This window comes from Lissotriton vulgaris, chromosome 1_1 (assembly GCF_964263255.1).
Source record: "Lissotriton vulgaris chromosome 1_1, aLisVul1.2, whole genome shotgun sequence".
NCBI classification, from domain to species: Eukaryota; Metazoa; Chordata; class Amphibia; order Caudata; family Salamandridae; genus Lissotriton; species Lissotriton vulgaris.
Window position 1 is genome coordinate 404206811 of NC_141685.1, and position 16360 is coordinate 404223170.

A 16360-nucleotide genomic window follows, 5' to 3' on the forward strand; every position below is an offset into this window, starting at 1 on the left:
TAGCGTTTGTGGCACCCGGTGCGACAATTATTGTGGGCGCCCCCTATGACCGCCTCCTCGGATTCTCTCACTACCACTGGGCAAAATTCCCCTAATATCTCTGAACATAAGTTATTGCTAAGCACAGCACCCCCACCCCCCCAAAGCCAACACCCCCTCCACAGGTCAGCGCCCAGTTCAGCCGCACTGGTCACACTGCCCTAAAGCAGGACCTGAGAAGGGCTTAATCCACGCCAGATTTTCAGGAAAACCACTATACAAATGGGTTCCACTGAGATTTATTGTATATAAATGTATGTTATGTGCATACCTGAAAATCTAATGAGGTTGTAGCCATCCTGAACCTACCTTACAAACCCAAGATCTAACCATTATTTTGATCACCAAAGTTACATTTTCTGACCCATGAAAGATCTGTGCTCGATACTTTAAAATTTAATAAGCTAAGTAGGAAAGATAAAGGATTAAATACAAACATTGTGCTGCAGCTCTGTATGGTGGGTTGGCTTGATGTACAATCTTTAGTATAACTCTGGAAATAGCTGGCTGGAAGACTAAAGGTTGAAGAGATACTTATGGTCCCTCATAATCATTGGGAAGAGGTTACCTTGATGTTGTTTGATAGAAGGCCCCTGACATAATCTTACGAGCTTTGGGGGTGTGCCTTAATTCTGATGGTTTTTGCAGACCCCAGTTTCTCTATCTCAGCTAGTTATCCAGGCTGTACAAGCAGGCTGGTCCTCCTGTAAAGCGAACCTGACACATCAGAGGAAATTAAAGCTACCCAGCGCTTTGAGATGAAAACAGACCACTTATGTGGGATCACTGCCTCCTCACTTCTCCACTCGCGAAAGGCTGTCCTAAACATTGATGAGCTGGCGGATGGCCAAAGAACAGTCTACAATTAGAGAAATGTAAAAGCCTAATCCCAGTTCACCCAGGTCATGATAAAAGGCTAAGGGAGCCACACTAACATCTTCACCTGTAAATATTGAGTCAACTGATACTGTGACTATTGAAGACAATGACTTATCACATAGACAAAATAGCCACTGGCCCCATTATGCATGCAGTGACAGGATCACTTGGTATGGAGTCAGTGGAAAGACTTACAGTCAGTTGAAGGTGGATTAAAACAGACCATTGCATTCTTGGTCTGCAGATGCACAAGATGGATGTAAACTGTAATTGGGTACCCGACGAACCATGACATTTACCACTCCCTCTACACAAATAATTTTTGGTATCGAAAGATTCTGTTGTCACACACCTAACTTAAGGTCTCCCTTTACAAGTGATGGTGATCTTCTTGCACCCTTTTGATGGCTCTCAAAGAATCCGAGCAGAAACCCCTATTAAAGTGAGAGACAGCAATGTTCTCTAAGAAGGTGGTAGAGAGGTCATACTCCAATCATTGTTATGAAACATAGGGCCAAAGCATTAATTTCAAAGGCCAACATTGCCAGTATTTAGGCGCATAACCTCTCTGCAGCAGAACATCATGTCTGTGACTATAAGAAAATAGTGTGTCACATTTGCAGGATCCTTTCAAGGCGAGTTCAGGCCAGCAAGTGGCCCTTTGCCTTCCAGCCTACTAGGAATTAAACCGACACCTAATATGGCCAGTTGTGGCTAAAAACCAAACAGACAACCTAAAATATCCCACCCTGCACTCAACGGATGGAGAGTGGAAATCGGGGTCGCAATGCTATCCTTCCTGTTTATGATTACATCCCTGTCATCTATCCCCATTTCTACTTTGCTTCCTTTTTACCTCTATTATTGCTTCTCACCCACCCCACCTCCTATCACTTTCAGTATCTTGCCAAGCATTGCCCACTTTCAATGTCTTTTCATTTCTCATTACACATTCTCTGCCCTATGTTTCTGATCCTCATATTGTTGCTCCCTTTGATGCCTCACTTTTGCTGGTCTGCCCTCTTATTTCTTGATCCAGGACTCTCACCTTAAGAGTTAGGACACCTATTACAGATCACTAAGGTATCCCCAACATCTACCATCGTGCCCCATTTTATCTATTACCCATGGCAGCAAAAGGAACAGAAAATAAGCATATCTCCAGAAGCAAAGTGTACTTGCTTTATTTTTCACTCCTTGACCTTTTCCAATGTTTCCAAAAATTGGATCTAGATACTGTTAAAAGCAAAACGACAATCATAAACATTACCTGCGCCAGCTTGTCTGGTGGAAGTTACTACGTGCACATAAACTGCAGTCATTCTGACAGACCCCAGCCATTTTGTATTCTGGTAGTCACCTTTGTTTCACCCTGCCCTTACTAGCATCCCTCTGACCAACCTGGTATGTGAGCTGGGGGCTATAAACTCTATTGCCACGATGAACATCAACGTCGCTTGCTGCCACAAACTCGTTTTTCCTCTCATCTCTGATTACAGGTAAACCCATGGACACTCTTACACAAACAGTTTCCAAATACCAAACAGACTCTTGCAAACATGGTTTATTGCACTGCACACAGCAAGACTTGTTTTTGTCAACAAAGGGACCTGTTTTTATCAACAGAACGGTTTCTTTGATCTGGCCGGTCTCACATGTTTTAGACCCTGAAGCAAGGTCCAGCTGCAATATTAGATTGTCTGTTTTGATCTGGGTGGGAGGAGAATTAATGTTGGGCTTGTGTAACCATGTTGATGGAACAATGTTGGGCTTGTGTAATCATGTTGATGAAACAATGTTGGGCTTGTGTGACAACCTGCCCGGGGGGGAGACTCCAAGCTTGTAACGATGATAAGTGAAACAAATGCATTGTGTCAGATCTGTATAAAACAAAGAGCCAAAGCAGTTGCCAGCAGAACACCTCCCTGAGACATCCCGGTGTCTGCAGTTGACGTGGTCTCCTCTTTAGAGTAATAAACCTTTTTCTTGTCTTCCAGTTACCAGCGCTTGCCTCATTATTTTGATAACGAACCCAAGGTGAATTAGAGGTGGGACCCTGCCACCGGGCAGCATTGAGGGTCTTAGAAGACTCGCTGCTTTTCACGAATTGGCAACCCAACGTTGGGGCCCATCAGAGACACGTGGGTCCGGTAGAGAGGTCCTAACGACAGAGTGAATGACGAAATGATTGGAGTGCACCTGCCTGAAAGAGACCCTCGTCTGGCTGCCGATCGACTGAACTTCAAAGTTTCCGAACGGACCTCTCTCGAGTGACCTGCGGTCCTGACTGGGACCTTACAGGAACGCTGCATTGATTGTTGGAATAAGAGGACAACCAGGAGCTGGAAGGGGAAGACAAAGAACTGTCCATACGGTCCAGTTAAGGTCGTGAAAACACGACTTCAATTGATTGATTGATTGATAGAAATACCAGTATTCTTTTTTTTTGTTATTTGAGTCATTCCCTGCTTACAAACAACGTAGAATAGGAATATTCTCTCTTTGCAGACAGCGAAGGACAGGTAGTGCAGACTTTTTGTCTAAAATTAATTGAGATATTCATTTTGACCGCTAAATACGTCATGCCTGTTTTCTTGAGATTGTTTGGTTGTTTTGGACCGGACCGTTTGTTAGAGGTCAGTCATCCGGCACCGCCGGAAGGCACCCCTAACAAGGACATGTACGTAAAATATGGATTAGCCACCGTAGCTTATAGCAAACTATGGCATAGGTACACTAGGAAGGACCGGTTAAATCAGTGGCCACTGATGGGATCTTTTGATCCCGCTAAAATAGAAACGTTAGAATTAGCTCTCCACAAAAAGAAACCTAGACCAGCCATGTTTGACAGTTTTGTTTTATGGCGAAAAGAGGCAGCTCAACGAAAGCAAAGAGACGAAGCTAGACAAGATAAAGAAACACGAAAACCAAGCCTGTAAAAAGTTAGAAGAAGAATTGAAAGAAAAGGAAATCGATAAAAAGGAACAGGAATCAAAAATATCAGGTCAATGCCCTGTTAGAACGCCCTCAACTCTTTACCCCAAGTTACCAGCAAAACAGAGGGTAGATGCTGATTTATTGTTAGGTCCCCCAATGATATACATGCCACCCCCTTATGCCCCTACTCATCCCGTAGTACAACGCCAGGACCCCCAAAGTATAGCTGGAGAGGGCACGATCGCCTCAGTCTCCACCGGCTCTGCTCCCACCAAGTCACCCACACCAAATGCCTCATCAAAGGATGCAGTAGTAGAGGTAGGAACAAAAGAAATAGGATCGCCCAGGGTCCCGCGATTAAGTAAAAATAAGCGAGCAGGCATTGATAAAATAGTTAAAACCCTCATAGATAGGAAAGAAACAGAAGAAAATGTAACTGACATATGCGACTCCTATGTTGAAAACCACAAACGATACTTTATTGTACGTCTCTGTTACCACACCATTACTGCATATGAAGAGAAGTACCAAGACGTAGGGCCCGAGTGACTAGTAGCTCTCTATAGGAAGGTAGACATCGGAGATGAAGGCGACAACGATGTTGCAGAACTATTTCCCTCCACACTAGAAGTATTGCGTCACCTCATAGAACAAGGACAGATAGATAGGGACAGGACAACTAAGATAGCAGAACCCCTGGTGGAAAAACCAGATAGCATGATGCCAATAAAAGAAGCTGCCCCTTACTGGGTACCTCCTAGAGGACAAGGGACTCATGACGATATGAACCATCAAGACGCTTGAGTAAGGGTGGTCTACAATTGGGTGTACCAGCCATTGGAATGACAGGACATTTTGAAGTTCCGTAAATCTTTACCGGATTTACGAAAGAACCCCACCGCCTTTTACACCGAGCTAGGTACCGCTCTGGGATCAACAATAATGACACTTGCCAACATAGACTTGTTCTTCGGGTAATGTTTGCCAGCAGATGTGTGGAAACAGATTAGGAAAGTAGACCATACCGAACTGTTTGGTCATGCCTAGGAACAACTCGACACACTAGATAAACAGTGGAACCCTGGTCAAAAACCAGTTAAAGGTATGCGTGGCTTGGACAGCCAGCATGGCGGACGCAGCTTAGTAGAGCTCCGTCCCCGCCAGCCAGATATCTGCCAACTGATCCTGCCCTCCTTGCCCCAGAGTGACCCTGAGGGTAGCATCCTGCATCGGACGCTAGTGGCCCCGCACCGGTGAAATTTCTGCCATTGTAGCGCCCCCGGGGCCTGACAGCAGCGGATGAGAGCGGGGCGGCCTGTGCGGCCTGCAGCAGCCGGGGAGCTCGAGTCTCGAGAGTCCCGACCGGAGGAGAGTGAGGCACCGAGGTGCGGCCGGTAAGCGGTGGGACTGCATTGGCAGGGGTCCGCGATTGACCCGACGATCCTGGTGGTGGTGTCTGAGCCCCCACCGGCCAGAATTGCCCTGACGAGCCTCGGTTTCCGTGGGGAGAGAGAGCGCCGAGGCCGGGCCGGGGCGAAGCAGCAGCAATTTAGGTGCTAGGGCACCCCCCATGATATTTCCTGACTCCGGTCTTGCTGTGGCCCCCCCAGATGGAGTTGGCGGTCCACAAGTTGGGCCCCTGTCACCTTGGTGCTCGGAAGACTGGCTGGAGGCGGCCGTGGGAGTTCGGCCTACACCACCAACTGGAGCCAGGACCTCGATTTTCACGAGGTCCGGCGAGAGACCTGCGATGGCGCTGGGGGCTTGGCCCAGGCGGGGAGAGCCCGGGGCTGCTAGGGGCTGGCGCCGGACGCGAGCGGCCCTCGCCACACTAACTGGGGCCCCCACTGTCATCGAAGATCCTGGGGTGACTGGTGGGCCCCAGGCCCCGGTGAGAGGTGAGGACGGAGCACCCTGGCCTGGACAGCGTGGTGTAGCGCCCGACTTCAGTCCTGGTGACGGACCTTTCCGGATGGCGTAGGCCGGACGGCCCATACAGTAAGGACATGGGAACGAGGAAAGGCTCTGTGGTTGATACTGCTTGAAGGGGCCTGAGATTAGTCGAACGGCGGCCGGGTCGGGCCGCGGAGAGTGTGGTGGCAGTGTGAGGGCCCTGGCACCCTTAGATCCGAATCGGGCCGAGTCATTGCCGGAGATGGGGCTGCTGGCACCCGGGGCCGGCTGCTGTGGACCTGGGCCCCCCTGCATCCGTGGCCCGTGGTGCAGCTGAGATCTGGAGGGGTCAATACTTACAGTCCATACAGAGTGTGTAGCCCTAGGATCAGGAGGAGCGGCCTGGGGACATTATCGGCCATAGTAACAGCGGAGGGGATCCTTGATCGACACCTCGGCGGCTGAGCCGGGCCGCGGTGGGGCCCTGGGTGGAGTGGCCGGCTGCCCCCCTGACCGTTTTGATGGCGGAACTTTGTGCGGTACCATTCGGGGCAGACATGACGCGTGGAGCGGGTGGTGGGGGGGCCCCCAAGCAAGGCCCGATTGATAAATTTACGGGGCCCAATGGAGGTGCAGGGGCCTCAGGAGGCCTTAAAGATGCTGGGCCAGACAATGCGGCCCTCATGGCGACCATCACCCAATCCCGGGACATGTTGGATGCAAAGATCGGGGCTGTGGGATCCGATGTTACGCTACTACGCCAAGATCTGCGGAATGCAGTATCCCGGATTACGGAAGCCGAGACACGCATCTCTGGGGCGGAGGATGATATTGTGACTCTCAAGCGCAAGGTGACTAGCTTGGAATCCGTTCAGAAGGGCCTGGCGCTTCGTGTGGAGGATGCGGAGGGGTGCGCCAGGTGCAACAACCTCCGCTTTGTTGGCCTGCCGGAGGGCTGCGAAAAGGGCAACATGGAGGACTTCCTGGTACGGTGACTTGAGAGCTGGCTTCCGCCTGACATCCTATCACGATGCTTTGTAATTGAACGGGCGCATCGGGCACTAATGCAAAAACCGCCGGTGGGGGCACTGCCGCGGCCAGTGATCGCTAAGCTCTTAAACTAGCACGACAGGGACATGATCCTAAAACAGGCCAGAGCGAAGGAACCATTGTTATATGAAAATCATCGTGTCCTGATCATCCCAGACTACACTTGTATGGTACAACAACAATGGCAGACCTTCACAGCGGCCACGGCTCGGCTGCGCGACCTGAAAATACCGTACGCCCTGCTTTATCCGGCCCGCCTCCGGGTAGTGTTTCAGTCCCGCACCCACTTCTTTGAATCCCCGCAGGAGGTGTTCGCTTGGACGGATGAAATAGTGCCAGTGAGGGCGCATACGGATTCCTCGCATAGTGGGGCACAGGCGCGGCCCTACCGGGAGGCGCGGCACAACGACAACTGGAGGTCTAGGTCCAGGCAGAGGTCACTGTCGGGCACGGCTTCAGGGAAGGAGACAGGAGCTGCTGGGAACCAGACGAAGGGCTCCTGATCGTATCGAGGGACATGCTGTTGGTATATTGTAATTGCCCTCTCTGATTGTGTGTCATACCCTTGGGTGTACTAGGCCCCCACCAGAATGGGTGTGAAGCCTGGCTGAAGCGTTGCGATATTTCTGTAGGCGATTCAAGGGTGGCTGGGGTGGAGTGAAGGTTACCTACGGGTGGGGGGGTCCCCCAGTTGTGGGTTGGTAGTAGCAGTTTTTTGGGGGGTAGGGTAGTTCTATTGGGATCCATTGGGGTGGAGGGTCATCGACCCCGTGTTGGGGGGAAGGCCCTGCTACACCGCAACAGGTACTTCATTGTTTCTTGAGGTATGGGGGGAATGGTGTTGGGGACGGGGCGGGTTGTTGGATGTTGGTTTGGGGGGGAGGCACCGTTCTGGCTATACTGCAACGGTGGTTAGTTGTGCACCTACATGGCGCGTGTTGTGGATCTTTGAACCAGGGGGTCTTTGATGTCATGCCCAGAAAGTAGGGCCAGTGCACCCGGGGGCTCGATTCGTGTCCTCAGTTGGAATGTGCGGGGTGTGCTGGACAAGGTGAAACGAGGGGCAGTCCTGCGGCAGGCAAAGAGTGCGAGGGCAGACATAGTGATGCTGCAAGAAATGCACCTCTTAGGAAATAAGACACTTTGCCTTCAACGGTATGGTTATAGTCAGGTCTTCCACGCCGGTCCCCTATGTCCATTCCTCTCACTGGGTAGATTCACAGGACCGCTATATATTTGTCCAGGGTACGCTTGGGGAAGAGCCCATCGTGCTGGGTAGTGTATACGTCCCACCCCCATTACAGTGGTCCCTCGTGGAAAAGATTTTTGCAGTATGGGCGGAAATCCCGATTGTCCTAGCAGTGGTGGGTGGGGACGGGAATGAGGTCAGGGACAGTACACAGGATAGGTACAGGCCTGGGGGGTGAGTGTGGCAGTTAGTCCCACCAAATTGGGTGATATGATCAGGAGCCTGAATTGGGTAGATACATGGAGGCACATGCTCAGCGCACAGCGAGAATATACCTTCCTCTCCGCAGTCCATAAATCGTTCTCCAGGTTGGACTATATATTTGTTCCTAGGGAGGCTCTTGGTAGGGTGGAGGCCGCAGATATACTGCCGCGCGGTCTGTCAGATCATTCTCCTACTACTGTAACCATATGTCGAGATAGGCGGAGACAGCCATTCCGCTGGCGCCTCTCCGTCTGGCATCTGCAATTGGTAGACTATCAAAAGCACATGAATGAGGCCATTGCTCACTACTTGTCTGAAAATGTGGGGACGATGGCGGACACGACGACATTGTGGGAGGCAATGAAACCCACATTGCGGGGAATAGATATTGCTTGATGTTCGGCAGCTCGGAGGAGGCGCAGAGAGGCCTTAGACCACACTGAGGCGGAGATCAGAGATTTGGAGCGTTGTGGCAGCAATGAGGGAGAGGACCTGACGGTTGGGCAGTTATTACTGGCTCAGCAGTCATATGCCTCACTGTTATTAGATGAGGCGCTGCAGATGTGGCTGGCGACCCGTAGCCGAGTATACCAATGGGGTGATAAATCAGGGAAGATGCTTCATAGACTGTGCCAGGGCCTCGCTCAGGCTCAGACCCTCCGGAGGATTCAAGACGACACTGGGTCCCCAGTCACGGATCCTAAGAAGCTAGCTGAGGGCTTCGCGGCTTACTACGCGGACCTATATGCCCCGAACTAATGCATTTCCGCAGATCTCGTTGACAAGTTCATTGCAGATCAGCCGCCGCGAGCAGTTTCAGATGAAACCCGAGACCGCCTTGAACTCCCGCTGACGGAGGACGAGCTGGGTGTCGCTCTGAGGAAACTGAATACAGGCAATGCCCCCGGCCCTAATGGCTTCCCCAGTGAATTCTTCAAAAAGTTTCACTTACAACTCGGGCCCACTATAGAGCGGTGGTGGAGGAGGCTAGGGAGCGGGGCTGCCTGCCCCCAGACTGGAGGCATGCTGAGGTGGTGGTCGGCCTCTGGAGCAGCATGCCTCGTACCGACCAATTTCCCTGTTAAACGTGGAGGCCAAGGTATTGGCCAAGGCGTTGGCTAATAGGCTATTGCCGTATATAACAGATCTCATACACCCTGACCAGGCGGGCTTTATGCCTCATCGGGCGACACGGCATAATATCAGGCGGGCTCACGTAGTGGTGCCGGCGGTACGGTCGGCAGGGGTACAGGCGGCGCTTTTTCTGGGGGACATGGACAGGGCGTTCGATTCGCTTAGCTGGACGTACTTGTTCTCGCTCCTGCCCCGGCTGAATTTTGGACCCCACTTTATGTCCTATTTGAGGTTACTGTATACAGATTTGACGGCTTCAGTCAGGGTAGCGGGGGTCTCGTCCTCAAGCTTTGCTATCGGGAGGGGTACCAGGCAGGGCTGCCCCCTCTCGCCGTACCTGTTCGCCTTGGCCATGGAGCCATTGGCTGCATGGGTACGTATAGATGCGCAGATGAGGGGCTTTGAGTGGGACCGTGGCCCGTCAGATAGGATCGCGTTATATGCGGACGATGTCCTGTTTTTTAACGGACCTCAATAGATCGGGCCTCTGCCTCCTGCGTATCCTGCAAATCTTTGGCGAGACCTCGGGACTAAATATGAACCCGCGTAAGTCTTCATTTTGGGTGTTGGGGAGTGGCCCCGCGGTGGGGGACTGGGCATCAGCACTTCAGATTGCAGTCGGGGGCAATATATATCTGGTGGTGTTTTTATCCTAGATCCCTGTTGTCGCCTGGGAGCGAAATGTGGCGCTAGTCTGGGAACGGACCTGGGCGGATATTAAAATATGGTCCCGCATGCCCCTGACTATATATGGCAGGTCGGCCATATTTAAAATGATGGCCCTGCTGCGACTGCTCTATCAGTTGCAAAACCATCCCTACCCTATCTCACCTTCTTGGCTTAAACAAGTGGACTCCACCCTAGATCAATTTCTTTGGATGGGCGGCCCAGTCCGGGTGGCGCTGCGCACATGCTTTTGGTCGACGTATTGTGGGGGCTTGGCGACCTCTGATGTTCTCTCCTACTACCAAGCTTCGCATCTTCTGGTATTGAATGAATGGTGGTATGGAGACATGGGGGACCCAGCCTATGCTCTGGAGTGGTTCCTGATGGAGCCCAATACACTACATACCCTGTTATATGCGGCACAGAGGCGTAGGGCGTTGCCTCCAGTGACGCGGGTAGTATTTGATATCTGGAGGCAAGCCTGCGTCGGATGGGGTGATGGCAGACCCTGACCGAGGAGACTCCACTCTGACGTAACGGTCGTCTACCTGGCTTGGCAGCCTTACATGGCTTCACGGGCTGGGACGACATCGGGATATCTACATTGGGTGATGTCATGTCAGGGACGTCACACAAGTCTTTCCAGGAGCTGAGTGCGGAATATAATATGCCCCGCACCCAATTTTTCAGTTTTTTACAGTTCCGTCATGCTCTGGCCCCACACCTGGAGGGATTGACCTCTCTTTCCGAGGGTTTTCATGGGGGATATTGAGACAAAAAAAATATTGCGTATATACCAGTCCCTGGTCATACACTGCTCCTCTTACAGAAGTTGAGGGAGACCTTGGAAGAAGATGTGGGGACATTAGAGGAGGAGGATTGGAATGAGGCTCTGGCAAGCCCCAGAGGCGCGGCCATATCAATCCGCCTTATGCTGATCCAATTCAAATACCTACATAGGGTGTACTTCACTAGGCGGAGGCTGTGGCATGCAGGCCTCATTGTGTTCCCGGACTGTACTAGATGTGGTCGAGAGGAGGGAACCTTCCTGCACACGGTGTGGAGCTGTAGCCAGTTGGACAGGTTCTGGAATGGGGTATGGAATGGCTTAGATGAGGCACTTGGGAGGGTGCTCCCACGTACGCTGGGCCTGGGCCTCCTGCATGTGATGGGGTGGGGGGTAACCTCTACAAGAGACACTTACTGCTGCTAGGGCTCACAGTGGCCGAAAGAGATATAGCTAGGGCGTGGAAGGATCTGAGGGCCCCGTCACTTGTAGCATGGAGGAGGGGACTAGATTTTTGCCCATATTTCTTGCCCGGGATGCCCTCGTAAGCATTATAAAATTTGGAAGCGGTGGGCTGACTTCAGGGGATTATGGCTCGAACCTTCAACAGAAAAAGACCTGATACTGGACATGTGAGAGTGCTGTGTTGATGATTGAGTGTATACTGATTGCCGAGGAGTTAGCACCGTGCCAGGGGGGGGATGCGGGAGGGGCGGGGGGAAGGGGAGTTTGGGGGGGGGGGGGCGGGGAGGGGTGAGGGTTGTTCATTGCAATGATTCTGTTCTCTTGTTATATATGCAAAAAGTCATGATGGATTGCGATGTTGCACACATGTATCAGTGCCTGGCAGATACCTCTGGGGTACAGAGCTCTGCGATTTATGAGTGATCTGTCAATATAATCTGTTAAAAAAAAAAAAAAAGTTAAATCAATATTAGACCTTCGTGACAAAATAGTGCAGAAAGTGAAATATGAATATTTCTCCAGATTTGAAACTGTGTTCTACGATTACAGTGGACAAGACATGTCCCCCGCAACCGGACACCACTTATTTGTGCAGAACTACGTCAAAGGACTACTGCCATATGTATCCCAGAAACTACAAGCCAGCGAAAGTAGTTGGGCAGCATCTAAACCAGCGGCCATTCTCCAAATGGGCCAGTACTACGAGCATCAGAGAAACTAAAATGACAGGGCTACAGAAACGAAAAAGAAGGACTTGAAGGAAAGGGTAATGATAGCACAACTCCAGGGGGCGAATACAGGAAGGGAACAATATAGGGGAGGAAACCTGCAGAATACCCCTAGATTACAGCCACCTAGGAACAATCCATCGACATCATATGTAGGACGCCAAGACCTAGGACAGGGTCAATGTGCATTTTGCAAAGAATATGGACACTAGAAATGCCAATGCCCGGCTTTGTTAGGAGCTGGTAGAGGCAGAGGGGCGAGGGAAATAGCAAGTGGACAGAGAGGAAGAGGACGTGGGAGAGGGTATCCGAGTGAAGCAAGCGAGGAAAGGCCAGGAAGGGTGAACACATTTCACCATCCCAGACAGAATCAGTACCAACAGACAGATTATGACAACACGTGCAACTTTGCATAGGACAGCCAATGGTAAGGGAGGGATCCAGTCGAGCTCTATGTTGATCAGCAAGGCCCTTATGTTACCGCTGAGGTCCTGGAAACAAAGTCGCCATTTTTGGTAGATTGTCAGGCTCACATGTGACCTCAATAGGATTTGACGGTACGCCCCCCACCAACCCTTTGTCCCAACCGATCCCTTTTAATCTTGACAGCAATGGCGTTGAAACGACATTCCTCCTCTCATCTAACACCCCAGACGCCATTATGGGTCTCGACCTTTTGAAACACTTCCATGCGACTATCAGATGCTCACCAGACGGAATGCGTGTCATCCTGTATGACAACCCCCAACGCCATAGAGAGAACCCTTTTCAGCACATGTTTTCCATCTCTGAGACTGACACATCACTACTAGACACTTTGCCATCACACTTAATGGCTAGGGCTGATTCAGACTTAGGACGAATGATGATTGACCCAGTACACGTAACAATACGACAGGACACAACCCTACAGAAGGTACCGCAGTACAAAATATCACCAGAGGGTGAGAAAGCACTGACAGAGATCATACACTCTTTGGTAGAGGCAGGGGTGGTAGAGGAAGTAGTGAGCAACATTTGTAACAGTCCCATGCTACCGATTGTAAAGAGACCAGGAGAGGGAGACGGGAAAGCCTACCGCTTCATCATTGACCTGCGGGAGGTAAACAAAATCGTAGTGCCACAATACCCAGTAGTTTCCGACATCACGACAATTCTGACTTTAATCCCCTCCACTGCCACCACCTTCACCGTGATTGACCTCAAGAACGCCTTCTTTTCCATACCTATACACGAGGACAGCCGCTATCTTTTTGGATTTACCCTAAATTCCCGTTCGTATAGATTTTGTAGAGCACCTCAGGGGTACACTGAGAGCCCAAGCATCTATAGCCAGGTGCTTAAAAGACAGTTGGACGCCATACAATTGCCAGATGGAGTGGCATTAATACAATATGTAGACGACATCCTTCTAGCAGCAGACACCATACCAATAGCCGTCACAGCCACCATCAAACTACTCCATTTCCTTGCTAAGAATGGTCACAAGGTCTCCCGAAAGAAATTGCAGTTCTGTAAATCACAAGTGACCTATTGGGTCACCTTTCATCAAAAGAAGGAAGAAAACTCATGCCTAACAGGATCCAGACAATTCTAGCCACCCCCTGTCCCCAGAGATTAGAAGGAAGTCCGTTCATTGATAGGTCTCACCTCAGTTTGCCGACAGTAGTTACCGAACTTTAGCCTCATTGTCAAACCCCTTCTCTTCCTCCTAGCTAAAGACATCCCCTCACCTCTCCCCAGACCACCGAATGCCAGATAGCCTTTAAAGAACTACGCAATGCCCTTTGCTCAGCGCCAGTCCTAGGAAACCCAGATCACTCCAAACCATTGTTCCTCTACACACACGAAAGGGAGGGATGTGCATTGTCTGTCCTAACACAATCAATTGGTCACAAACAACGCCATGTGCATATTTTTCTGCCACCCTCGATCCAGTATCCAGAGCGCTGCCAGCATGCCTGCGCGCTGTGGCAGCTGCAGCAGTATCAATAGGCCAGAGCAAAGGAATAGTGCTCTCCAATCCAGTCACTGTTTTAATACCCCATGCAGTCGACACGCAACTGAACCAGACCAAAACCCAACACTTAACTAGCGCCCGACTGACAGGATATGAGTTGACCTTGCTGGCACCACACATTACCCTAAAGCGATGCACTACCCTCAATCCAGCCACACTGTTACCCCTACCCAAAAATGATCCTAACGTGGCTCCACTACACGACTGTGTGACACTAACCGATGAACAAAGAGTAGAGTAGACCTCAGAGACACCGCCTTTCTAGAGCCAGATGGAGAACTTTGGTTGGATGGTTTGTGCATCAAATTCCCCGACGGCACCACCTCAGCTGCATACGCTGTCACCATAGCCCGAACCATTCTAGAAACAGCCCGTATTGTCCAACGTTCCGCCAAGGCAGCAGAACTCATTGTCCTCACACAAGCATGTATTTTAGCAGCTGGCAGGACAGTTAACATATTTACCGACAGCCAATACTCCTTTGGGGTGGTTCACCATTTTGGGATCTTATGGAAAGAAAGAGGGTTCCTGACTTCACACGGTACACCCGCCTGCATGGAGATTTAGTCTCCGCCTTGACACAAGCTGTCCCCCTCCCCAAAAAGTTAGCAGTGATAACATGCCAAGCACATAGGAAAGTGACTGATCTCATTGGACAGGAAAATTCACTAGCAGACGTTATTGCCCGAGCCACGGCAGGAGACAGAACTACGACATGAATGTATGTGACCAGGTTACAAGCTGAACAATGGACTGATGGTAGGATCACTGTAAGGGACATACAGACTATAGGCACACAAGACGAATTGACCGAGTGGGAAAAGGTGGGATTAAAAGACGAGGAAGATTGCTGGAGAATTAAAGAAGGAAATAAATGGCTGTTACCCAATGCCTACCTCATCCCCATATTGACCATGGCACATTTACCAACACACATAGGCTCCACCCCCATGATTGAACTAATCACCAGAGTATGGCATAATGTAAAGATAACAGAATCTGCAAAGCGCCTAGTACAACAATGTATAGTCTGCCTACAACACAACCCAGGGAAGGGGACAGTAGTACCACGGGGAGAGTTTGGAGTCCCTGACCACGCCTTTGAAGTCCTTCAGATGGATTACATCCAACTAGAGAGATGCCATGGTCTAAAATATGTCCTGGTGGTTGGTTGCACTTTCAGCAAATGGGTGGAGGCATATCCTACCCGCGACAATACTGCCATAGCCACTGCAAAAGTATTGCTGAAAGAGTTCTTCCCTCGATACAGCCTTTGCAGAATTTTATGGAGCGACAACCGCCCCCACTTCGTAGCCGAGGTGATACAGAACATACTGAGAGGGTTGGGGGTAAAACAAAAGTTCCATGCCGTCTTCCACCCCAATCAGCGGGCCTGGTAGAGAGATACAATGCAACATTGAAACTAAAGCTAGCCAAAATAGTTGCCACGACCGGGTTGAAATGGCCCGACACCCTTCCATTGGCATTTCTATCAATGCGCTCCACCCCAACCAAACACAAACTGACCCCGTATGAAGTGGTCTTCAGCAGGCCTATGAGCATTTGGGCGGCACCAAGACCCACCTCCATTAACGATGTCCTGAACATATTAATGTCGGATTATTTGCATAAATTCACAAACGAGCTAACAATTATCCACCAACAGGTGCAGCAAGCCTTGCCTGATGTATCCAGGGGCGCAGGACACGTGATAAAGCCTGGGGACTTCATCCTAGTTCGCAACTTCCAAAAAACAAAGAATCTGGAGCCCAGGTGGACGGGCCCCTGGCAATTCCTGATCACCACTCGAACTGCCTTCCGAGTGGAAGGAAAACGAAACTGGCTGCACGCCCATCACTGCTAGAAAGTCCCTCCAATGCTGGCAACCTGTGAAGAGGTGGAGGTGCAAGAGGAAGTACTCGCGAAAGACCGATCAGCTCTGAGTTGCTACCCACAAGAAGACACCCTCCAACTGTCTGAATTTCCTGACCCCACAATGCCATCCGAGAAAGGGTACAACCTAAGATCAACGAAAGGGGGGAGCTCCAACAACCAGGCCACTAACTGAGTCAGATTCAGAAAAGGGAGTGGTGATGGACAGAGTATCTGAATTAAGCAGAACACTCGTACCCAGTCAACAGATCAGGGCTTGATCCATCACCGTTTTTTAGCTCACTGCACCATCCCAGCTCAGAACCTGGCTACATGCAAATTAGTCTGTCCCTGGCCCACTGCATCATGGGAACAGGGCAGACCAAACTACCAAGCCAATTCTTTTACTGGGAAGGAAACAAGCTTCCGGTGACCGG